Consider the following 12,098-nt stretch of genomic DNA (forward strand, 5'->3'; position numbering starts at 1 on the left):
ATAAGCTCTTGAGTCAGACGATCAACAGCCACCTGATTTTCATAAAGATGAAGTAAGCTCAAGACCATATTCATTTGTTGATCCTGTGTCATAGCATGAAACGATGGAGAGATCGGCTGAACAGGACCTTGAGGACGATTAAGCCTCATAAATGAAATACCCATAGGCGGTGGTGGCATCATCATCGGTGTTGGTGAAACCACCGATGTTGTAGTCGTAGGCCTTAGTAATATAGATAAAAGAGATTGCGGAATCATACCAAGCCTAGGATCAGATGTGAGTGTGGCCGTCAATGTGAGTTCCGGGGTGCTAGTAGTATGCGGCACCACCGGTCTTGGAATAATAGACGACCTTGGAAACTTAACTCCAAAAGAAATACCAGCACCAACAGTCACTCAACGTTTAGATGACCCTTCACCAGCCACCTCTTTCCCTTTTCGTTTGCGTTGAGAAGCTTGAGCTACAGCTGCCTCGACTTAGTCTGTTGCTGATGATCATTACCACCTTCACCATTATCACCATCATCACTATCGTTCCCACCTGGTCCTTCGTCACGCTCAGAATCCGAGTCATCGTGTATCCAATGATCATTAGGAGGACATACATAATCAGGATTGGATATATGACCAATCAAACACTTGAACCTAGGTTGAGGATCTTGACGGTATATCTTCGTCCTCCTTATTATATATGCTTTCAATGCTCCAACTTCAATACATCATTACAGAGTGTTGGATCAATTACCAAATCATGAATCGCATCCTGAACAAGAAGTTGGATAAATCGTGGATACATTAAGAATTTCTTGTCGATTCACTACAATACAAATCTCTTTGAGATGATCGAAGATCATCTCCGAGAAGTTGAAAGGTTTGTTCAGAATTAATGCGACGAATGCTGATTGAAGCTTGATACGGCATTCATCAAAACCACATTTCCATCCACCAAGGTAATGTATAAGAACATGTAATAAGTACTTGTATGCGGGACACAAGTACGCCTTGTTATACATGGACATCTCAAGATTACCAGTGTAGAACACACGATTAAATAGTCCCCTAATCAACTCCTTATTAAATTCACTCGGATCATCCATAGTGTCACCAAACCTTAACACTCGTTGGATATCCTCGGTTGATATCACAACCGGTTTTTCATTCACCTCAGCAGCAATATGATTTTCCGTCTCCACATATCTAGCAGTGTTCTAGAATTGACGGATAATGCTGAACCGAACCTCCGGATTAGCTGTGACAACATAGTTGATACGTGAGCGATGGATAAAGGACAACATCTCCCCAAAAGTATCCTCGTCAGCAAGTTTGTACCAAGAAAAGCACAAATGTTATGCTTTTTTTCATACAGGAGTAGTGGAAGATCTTGTTCTTGTTGTTGTTGTGGTTCAGCAGTAGGAGGATCTTGAACCATATTGTCAGCCATAACTGAGAATAAATAAATCCGAGACTTAGTAAAATGATCAATAAATAACATTAATATAAATTAAAATTTTATTTTATAATAATTTATAATGTCATTCATTAGATAAGCTAATTCGTTATAACGAACTGATGTTAAGTTACTACGAACTGACTAATCTGTTATCAAGTAAATTATACAAATTAGTCATAACGAATCAAGATTGAAAGGATAACGAATTAAAGGGCGGATTGACTTTGATTCGTTATCAATTTTATGAAAGAGTTGTTCGTTCAGCCTTGGTAACGAATTGAACACGAATTAGTTTCAATTCGTTATCCATGACGAATGGTCATGAATAAAACTTACTGTTTGACTAAGTAAAGTCAAATTCAAAATTAGCAAGAACATGAACAGTCAAAGGTCGAGACTGATTCAATTCTCACATAATCGACGATGTAAATCCAATCAAATGACCCTAAGGATCACGAAAATACAGCGAAACACGATTCGTGTTATCCAGTTGGATTAAAACATGGTTTAAGTTAGGTAAAATGCAGGTCATAAGAATAACTTAAAAACCGATGATATAAACGATTAATTAACCGTGTAAATGTTCATAAAACTGAAGAAATACATTGCATTTGAATCACCTTTACCTTGCGATTTAGAATTGATGATCAAAATAGGGTTTCGTTAATGTTAAGTTTTTCTGAAAAACTTGGCCAGAGTGCCTTTGCTTAATTGAGAAGAAAGTGAATAGTGAAATGAATGGGTTTCACGAATCCCTATAAGTAACAGCTTGACACAGTTTCCAAAGTGAGGAATCATCTGATTCGTTTAAATTTGAAATAACGAATAAGTCGATTTGTTATCTTCATCGTTACACGTGGCAAACGAATTTAAAATTGATTTATTAATAAATAACCCATATAATTAATGAATTGGTAGTAATTCATGTTTAGTTCATGCTTTTAGTTCGTTAAGTTATATACAACGAATTAAGATCATTAATTACAGAGTGGCGGAAGCGAAGTAGCTAACGAATTACATTAATTCGTTATAAATACTCATACGTTATATGTGAGTAACGAATTGCATTTATTTAATTTTAAATTAAATTAATAAATCAATTAAATAAAAGAATATTTAAATTAATTAATAAATCAATGAAATCCCGTATCCCGATGATTAAATACCTTAACGAACCTTACCCATTGTGATAAATTGTAATAATACCTTTACGTGTTTTACGTTCAAAAACACTTAACTTAAAAAAATGATTAAATAATATGTAAAGGGAAAAGTAAAATCTTTTTGGTATTTTGCATTTTTGTCTCAAAATATTTACATGTAAAATATTCGAAGATAAAGACATAAAGCAGAAAATAAAATAATTTTTTTGTATGATTTTCCAAAGCAGTACATGTTTTCGGATTTTTGACGAGTTTAAGCAGAGAATCATATTGACCAAATTTCCCTTTTATCATAGTTTTATATTTCAGCGATATTATGACTGGCGTTAAGTCGGTCATTGATATTGTTGTCCACTTAAATCTTATAACAAACTTTCAAGCGTTTCTGTGATATGATAAAATGAACAATTAGAGTTCAGAATATCAGAAACTATCAGCCTCTAATCTCGGTTCAAGCTTAATTTGATTTTTACCATATCACCCCAATTTGACTTAAACCATTATATTATTTATCAAAATTTGAATTTATAGAAATTTTTGAGCAATGCATTAAGTTTCCTTTACTGTGAGTGAGTATGCACGAGTCCATCTGTTGGCTTACATACATTGTATCCCCTGGGGTTCGTTTCTTACTGGTATTGAAAAGCGCGCAAGGGAGGAACAAATGTATGACTAACAGCGGATTTTGATCAATTAAGTATTTTAAATTTGTACGAGGTACAACAGTGATCAAGTTTAATGACTTTGCGTTTGCTCTAAAAGCGAATGAAATATTCATGCTTATGAATACCCAGACGGTTAAGCCGCATAAAGACTCTCAGTGTTAAGAACACTAACGCTTGTTATTTGCTATATTTTATTTTTGGTGATCAAACAAATATAAGGCTTGAGTATGATAGGCTATTACATTTCTGCCATCATTACCGAGATTTTTGTTAGAGGCTAACACCTCTTTCAATTTGACATTTCTTTATCTTTATATCACATACTTTACTCTAACAGCTTGTTTAACACTTATCAATGCTCCAATGCAATAAACCACTCAGTCTTTTAAGCTTATTTCTTTCTGGATATGGGACCAAATGATCAATGTACTATCATTTTCTCATTTTGCTTCAAAACTCAATTTTGAGGAGCATAAAAAAAAATAAAAATTCAATCGCCCCAGTCACTTTCAGTTTATAGATTAATGGCTATCCTATTAATCTACAGGTAGATAATAGGAGCAAAACATGCAAGCATGTCCCACAAACTTCAATAACTGACATACTTTTCAGCGAGAGATTAAAGTAAGACGCATAACAATCGCCCCAACTACATTCCATTGTCAGGTAAATGGCTATCCTGAATATTTACAAGTAAACATCAGGACCAAATATATACATGTATATGTCCTTCAAATGTAAGTAATTGACATATATATCAGTGCAATTATGCAAAAATCTTTTTGGATTTTCTCTTTACATACATAAAACACAATCTTTTTGTCTTTTTCGAGCTTTATAAAACACAATAAAACTTCACAATCTTTTTGTTTTTTTCGGATTTTTCTACACAAACTGAAAAACACAATATTTTTGGTTTTTCAAAATTTTTAATGTTTTTGGATTTTTAGAATATTTTAAACAGGAAAACACAATATTTTTGACTTTTTCAAATTTTTCAACGTTTTTGGGTTTTATCTATACAAACTAAAAGCACAATATTTTTGCATTTTCTATTTCACCCCAAAAATCCAAATCAAAATAAAATAAAAGAAAAATAAACCGAAAATAAAGATAATTATCCTTCTTTCAGGATATCAGTAAGGGTTTTTAATCCATTTAATCCAATCAAAAACTTAAAACGAGTTTTTTCAAATGCCTTGGTAAATAGACCGGCTTTTTGAAAATCGGTATGTACTTTCTCAAGATCAATTAACTTCTTTTCAAAATAATCTCGTATGAAATGATATCGAATTTCGATATGTTTCGTTTTATAGTGTTGTACGGGATTTTGGGTGATGCTAATGGCAAAAGAGTTATCAATTAAAATTGGAGTAGTAAGAAACTTCAAATCGTAGTCGCGCAGATGTTGTTGGATCCATAAAACTTGTGAATAGCAACTTGAGGCTGCGGCATCTTCTGCTTCAGCGGTTGATGTGGAGACCGTTGTCTGCTTCTTACACTGGTAGGAAACAAACCGGCTTCCTAAGAATTGACACCCTACAGTAGTCGATTTGAAATTGATCTTGCACCCTCCATTGTCTGAGTCAGAAAATGCGGTGAGTTCAAAATTATCGTACTTGGGGTACCATAACCCGATGTCAGGATTACCCCACAGATATTGAAGAATACGCTAGACCACTGCCAGGTGAGTCACTCGGGGACTTGCTTGGTACCTAGCACATAAACAAACTGCAAACATTATGTCAGGTCGAGAAGTTGTAAGATACATTAAGGAACCAATCATAGCTCGATAAAGGGTAGGATCGACGGTATCCTCCGATTCATCCTGTGATAAATTGTGACCCAAGGGGAGAGGAGTTGAAGGGATTTTTCCGGCAGTTATCTTGAATCGGCTCAAGACATCGTTCACTTACTTAGTATGGTGAATGAAGACTCTTTTCTCAGACTGATGAACCTGCAACCCTAAAAAGAAGTTCATCTCTCCCATCGAGCTCATTTTGTTCTTTGTTTGCATTGACCTCGAATTCCTTACATAACTTACCATTTGTTAACCCAAAGATAATGTCGTCGACATATATCTTAACGAGGAGAAGATCATCACCAATATTATTATAAACTAAAGTGCAGTCGACAGTCCCTCGCTTGAAGCCGTTATCATTCAGATGGTCGGCAAGCGTGCCATACCAAGCTCTCGGGGCTTGATGTAAGCCATACAGGGCCTTGTTTAAGCGGTAAACTCGATTCGGATAATCAGGATCTTCAAAACCAGGGAGGCTTTAATACAAACACTTCCTCATGCAATTCTCTGTTGAGAAAAACACTTTTCACATCCATTTGATAAACTTTAATATTCTTTTAAGCCGCATAAGCCAGAAAGATTCGTATAGCTTCCAATCTAGCAACCGGAGCATATACCTCAGTGTAGTCTATACCCTCTTGCTGATGGAAACCTTGCACCACTAGCCGTGCTTTGTTTCTCACGATCACCCCACCATCATCCTTTTTACATTTAAATACCCACTTAGTCGTAAAAAGGCTTTTTGACTCTAGTAGGTTTATCTATAAGATCCCATACACCCAGTCGGTTAAACTGTTGCAATTCCTCTTGCATTGCTTCTACCCAAGAAGGATCTTCAAGTGTCATACAGGTCGTTGTTGGCTCTACTTAGGATAGAAAGCAAGTGTATTTGGCAAGATTTACAATTCCAGAGGAATGTAAATCCGCATATGCAGACAATACATTATTCTCACTTGAAAAGGCAACTTGATGACGTGTTTGCACACCCACATCTAGTTCCCCAATGATGTTTTCCTTTGGATGATAATTATGAATCCTAAGAGTGGAATTCACAGGAACATCTACATTTTCTGTTAAATTAGTGAGATTCTCCTCACCATCAAGAGACGATTCACCAATCTCATGTGTTTCAGGAAAAGGAGCCGAGGAAGAATAAACAAAATGACCATCATCAGATGAAATTGAAATCACATCATATCTATCAGGAAGATCATCTTGTGAAGCATCAATATAAACAAAACTAGAAGATCTTGGAGGTAAGAATTGATCTTCTAAATATGCACGAACCAAATCGTCATCCAGTTGATCCTCCATTTGAGTAAAAGAATTAAATAAACTCTCATAATTAAACATCCAATCAGGACCTTTTCCTTGGGAAGGTGTGGTGTACCTTTGACAATCAACATAGTACCACTCCTCTACACAACCCGAGGTAAAGTTAAATACTCTCTTCTTAGGTGATGCGTAACCCAAGAAATAACCTTCAATAGCTTTTTCTTTGAATTTTCCCGCATCTTTCTTCAACATATTACAAGGACAACCAAATGGTTCCAAGTACTTTAAATTAGGTTTTCTTTTGTTCAGAAGCTCATAACTCGTCTTTTGAAGCTTCTTCACAGTCCAAACACGATTGAGCGTATAGCAAGCAGTATTCACAGCCTCGTTCCAGAATTGAACAGGAAGCTTAGAATCTGAAAGCATAGTTCTTGCTGCTTCAATCAATGTTCTATTTTTTTCTTTCAGCCACCCCATTCTGTTGTGGTACGTAAGGAGAACTATATTCATGATGAATTCCTTTTTTAATACCAAAGAAATCCAACACATTTTTCTTAAACTCTGTACCATTATCCCTTCGAATCCATCTCACTTTCAGTTTGTATAGTGATTCGTTCTTAGTGATTAAGTTTTGAACCAGAATGGGTGTCTGATCTTTTGAACTCATATATAAAACCCATTAATATCTTGAATAATCATCAGTGATGACTAAACAATACCAATCTCCAGCGATACTCGCATGATTCACAGGACCGAACAAATCCATATGAAGTCGTTCCAATGGAGTTTCAATGGTATTGTGTAACTTAGATGGGTGTGAATTCTTTTTCTGTTTTCCCTTTTTACAAGCAACACAGTGGTTGGATAATTTAAAATGTTTCAAGGTAACACCTTCGACCAAGTCATTAGCCATTAAATAATTCATCTTTCTAACATGAATATGGTCCATCTTTCTGTGCCAGAGAATCGTGTCTTTTTTAGTTTCCTTAGAAACAAAACACATTCCACAGAATTTGATACTTTAGAAGGCATGTTTAACACATAAATATCATTTTATCGAGGAGATCGCATAACAACATAATGTGAGTTTCATCATCAAACGACGTTGGTCATCTCAAAATCTCCTTGATCAAAGGAATAGGTGTGGATTGTTCCTAGATAAATGGATGAAGATGTTGAGATTTCTTCAATCCACTGTTTCTAACAACATATACGTGTACACCACAGAGAAAGCATGTTCTCATGTCAACACGTGCATGTAATGGTTTTGCAGAAACATGTGCAGTTGAAGGTTGATGATAAACTCCAGCAATTAGACCCTTATCCAAGTCATCAAAAGTCACAAATTTTTGTTTCATATAAAAATCCAAATTCGAACAATTTGAAAAGATTTGTAAGGAATCAGTTGCATTTGACTTTAAAAACTGAAAATTTTTAGCAGATTTTAACAAACTTTTCACTTTTATGAACGGATCTACCACTTTTGATGTCTTAGATTTCACAAACTTGTTTTCAAGGTCTTGTACCTTAGAGGTTTCATTGTGAAAGTCACTTTCAATCAATTCGGGTTTGATGATATCGAGTGGAATGTCTTTCTCAGTGAACATTGTGCTTATTCCTTTAAGCTTAAACACACGACCAGTTGATGGTTTTGAAGCTACAGGATTGATAAAACGCATCAAATCCTCATCAGAAATTTTAGGTTTTTCTGATTTCTTGGCCTTCACCAGTTTAACCTTAACTTGTTCCTCCTTTTTCACTTGAGTTGTATTCTAATCATACACAACCTCCTCAAATTCATGAGGTTCACATAAAATTTGATTTGAACGTGGAATGTCCAGATTTTTGTGTATAACTTCCGATTTAAATACATCCTCGACAAGTACTTTTTCAACATTAGTTTCAACAAAGACCTTTTTGCTTTGAATATGAGGTTTTTTTTTATGAAACTTGATCATTCATATTTTCATTTTTATAACTTTTAAGAGTTGTGTCAACAACTGGTTCATTAACAATAGTTTCTTCATTCTAGCAAAAGGATTTTGTTAGTGCACGGTTTTGATGTCCGTAGCAATCGAATAAGTTATAGATAGTCTAGAATGTATATTTAATGTAAAATGGCCCATTCCCTATGAATTGTATAGCGAATGAGGCCCATTCGTTAGTTAACAAGACTAGTTCGTCAAAGTATAAGCCCATTCGTTATGGAAGCATAATGAATGAGGGCTAGTTCGTTATGTTATTACCATTCGTTTTGAAATCATAACGAATGGTGTCTAACTCGTTATGAAGATATAACAAAATTAGACTTAACTTAACGAACAAGAGCATGTGGCCTATATATATGTTGCTCATGCTCTTAATTATGTATGTACATAGAGAGAGATCTAAGTTATTGAATATGCTCACCATAAGTTATTCCACACCATAATGTATTCATCTATTAAGCTATTAATAAAGTATGTATTTAACGTTTAGATCTCGTGTATTCGAATTGTTTAATTGATGTATCGACGTGGCAAGATCCTTGGTAGGTTTCAATAATTGGTATCAAAGCAGAAGGCTGCTCTCGGTGCATCAATTAAGGTATTGAATCTGGTTATTTTCGTGTTCTTCATGTTCTTCGAGTTTTGGACTGTTTTGATCAGATTTGGATTAAGTTATGGATGAATGGTGGAATTGATGGTAGATTCGTGTTAGTTAAGGGAATACGAAGCTACTGGTGTAATTTGGTGTTAAGTTATGGTGTATTGAGGAATTCACCATGGAAGAGCATGTTACTTTTCGATTTATTTGGTGATGAATAAGTGGTTGTTAAGTTAATTGGATGTTATATTCGTAATTAGTATGAAATCCCGAGTGTTCGGTGTGATTTTCATGATTTATTATGGTGTTATGATGAATCTGCCATGGGTGACGCTTGGATCTACAGATTCTGGCCAGATCTGCGATTTTCCGGCCATTTAACTGATTTTTCCGGCGAATTACATTTTTCCGGCGAGCAGTTCAGATCCAACAACCTGATTCGTTAGGTTACTGTAGCTAATTCGTTAAAAGAGTTTAACGAATCTACTGTAGCTAATTCGTTACAGGAATTTAACGAATTATGTTAATTCGTTAAGGTAATTCGTTAAAGTATAGGTAACAAATTAAGATAATTCGTTATAGTAGTTCGTGAAGTTAAAGATAATGAATTAAGGTAATTCGTTAAGGAGATTCGTTAAGTTAATGATAACGAATTAAGTTAACTCGTCATGGTAATTCGTTAAGTTAATGATAACGAATTAAGGAGATTCGTTAAGTTGATTCGTCATGGTAATTCGTTAAGTTAATGATAACGAATTAAGATAATTCGTTAAGTTAAAGGTAACGAATTATGGTAATTCGTTAATGTGTATGACGAAATGGATATCTTAACGAATGGTAGGCCATTCGTGTGATTGTTATAACAAATTAAGATTGGAGAGCACGAACTAAGTTAACGAATGGAGTGGATATTTATAACGAATGGAGAGGTGATTCGTTAAAAAAAAGAGTAATTTGGCGGGAAAATTTTTCTTGCGCGAATTTTTTTCCTGAATACTCCTCGTAAGTGAGATTTCATTCTTGAAAATTTTGGAGAAAATATTTATTTTTCGACAATTTTCGGTGAATTTTTGGCGGGAAATCCGGGAAAAAGTTTCTTAATCGAAAATTTTCTGGGATGTTCCTAATGTATTGGGTACTCTTAAGGATGGAATTGTTGCTGATTTGGATATTGTGGAAAACATTTGGGGTCATGCTTTCAGGGAATGCCTGCTGGTTGATCCTAAAGAGCACCCAATGCTACTTGAAGAACCATCTTTTAACACTCAGCAACAGAGAGAAAAGACAGCGGAGCTTATGTTTGAAAAATACCAAGCTCCTGCATTGTTTATAGCCAAAAATGCGGTTCTCACATCTTTTGCTTCAGGACGTGCTACCTCGTTGGTCGTTGATAGTGGTGGTGGATCAACTGTTGTTGCCCCTGTACATGATGGTTATGTTCTACAGAAGGCTGTCTCTGTGTCTCCAATTGGAGGAGAATTTCTTACTGATTGCTTAATTAAAAGCTTGGAAAGCAAAGGTGTTAATATAAGGCCTCGATACTCTTTTAAACGTAAGGAAGTTCGTCCAGGAGAGTTTCAGACTGTAGATCTTGATTTTCCCAACACAACTGAAACTTATCGCCTGTACTGCCAGATGGTTATTGCCAACGATATAACGGAATGTGTATGTCGTGCCCCTGATACTCCATACGATGATGCATATTATTCGAACATCCCGATGACATCATATGAACTTCCTGATGGATAGACTCTAGAAATAGGTTCTGAAGGATTCAAGACTCCTGACGTTCTGTTCAATCCATCATTGATTAAGACTATACATGGTATGGAAGGTTCCATAGACATTGCTGCTGCTCGTGGATTTCCACAAATGGTTATAGAAAGCATAAATAAGTGTGATGTTGATATCCGGAGAGAATTGTTCAATTGTAACCTGCTTGCTGGTGGCACAACATCAATGCAACAATTGAAAGAACGTCTTGAGAAAGACTTGCTGGAGGAATTTCCTCAATCTGCTAGAGTTAAAGTGTTGGCTAATGGAAACTCTACTGAAAGAAGGTTCAACGTATGGATAGGAGGGAGCATACTAGCGTCCCTCGGGTCTTTTCAGCAAATGTGGTTTTCCAAATCTGAGTATGAAGAGCATGGATGCTCCTACATTCAAAGAAAATGTCCTTTATTTAGGCAGGCAGTTAAATCCTGAACTTGGTGTTGTAGTCCAAGGCTAACAACTTGTTTATCAGTTTTAATTAAATTAAATGATTGAAGTTATTTGTACAAAAAAAAATTGTTTGAACCCACCAAGGATCTAGCCGCGTCGATACGTCAATAAACACAATACGAGATTAATACTTTAAATTCATAATTTATTGATAAATAAGAGAGAATACATTATGGTGTGGAATAATAACTTATGGAGATCATAATAACTTAGATCTAGATCTCTCAATATCTACACATAATTTATAAGCATGAGAAACATATAAATAGACCATATGCTCTAGTTCGTTAAGTTAAGTCTAATTCGTTATATCTTCATAACGAGTTAGACACCATTCGTTATGCTTCCATAACTAATGGTAATAACTTAATGAACTGGCCCTCATTCGTTATGCTTCATAACGAATGGGATCATACCTTAACGAAGTAGTCTAGATAACTAACGAATTACATTAAATAAACAACCTAGACTATCTATAACTTATTCGATTGCTACGGACACCAAAACCGTGCACTAACAGACACCCCCTTTTCCGTAGCTATCGAATACTTTAATCTTGAATACTTTAACTGCAAATCACCAGTCAGAAAACCGTGTACTAACAAATTTGATGTGTAATCATTGTGAAATGGTGATGGTACTTCAACAAATCCCACACCTTTCTTTGAATCTTTTTTGCTTACTTGATACTTCAATAATTTCGTTTAGCAAAAATGATGAAGTTCTAAATTTTCCCAATTTATTTTTCAACTCAAGAACCTCATTTTCAAGCTCAGTTATCTTAGAACGATGTTTCAAGATTTCTTGAAATTTTTGATCGTTGCTGTCATATTGACTAATAACTCAGCTTAAAGATCATGATTACTAACAGACAATGCTTCAATTTTCTCCCTAGATCTCATTTGAGATTCTAAAGATTGTCTACAAGTATCCTTA

At 35.2% G+C, this 12,098-nt stretch overlaps 1 pseudogene; it reads left to right on the top strand.

Moving 5' to 3' along the window:
* Positions 1-10,052: 10,052 nt before the first annotated feature.
* On the top strand, positions 10,053-11,178 carry LOC143577488 (actin-related protein 4 pseudogene; annotated as a pseudogene).
* The last annotated feature ends 920 nt before the right edge of the window (positions 11,179-12,098 follow it).

This window comes from Bidens hawaiensis, unplaced genomic scaffold (genome assembly GCF_021521415.1).
Source record: "Bidens hawaiensis isolate Kalapana, Puna unplaced genomic scaffold, B.hawaiensis_p1.1 tig00028645_1, whole genome shotgun sequence".
NCBI classification, from domain to species: Eukaryota; Viridiplantae; Streptophyta; class Magnoliopsida; order Asterales; family Asteraceae; genus Bidens; species Bidens hawaiensis.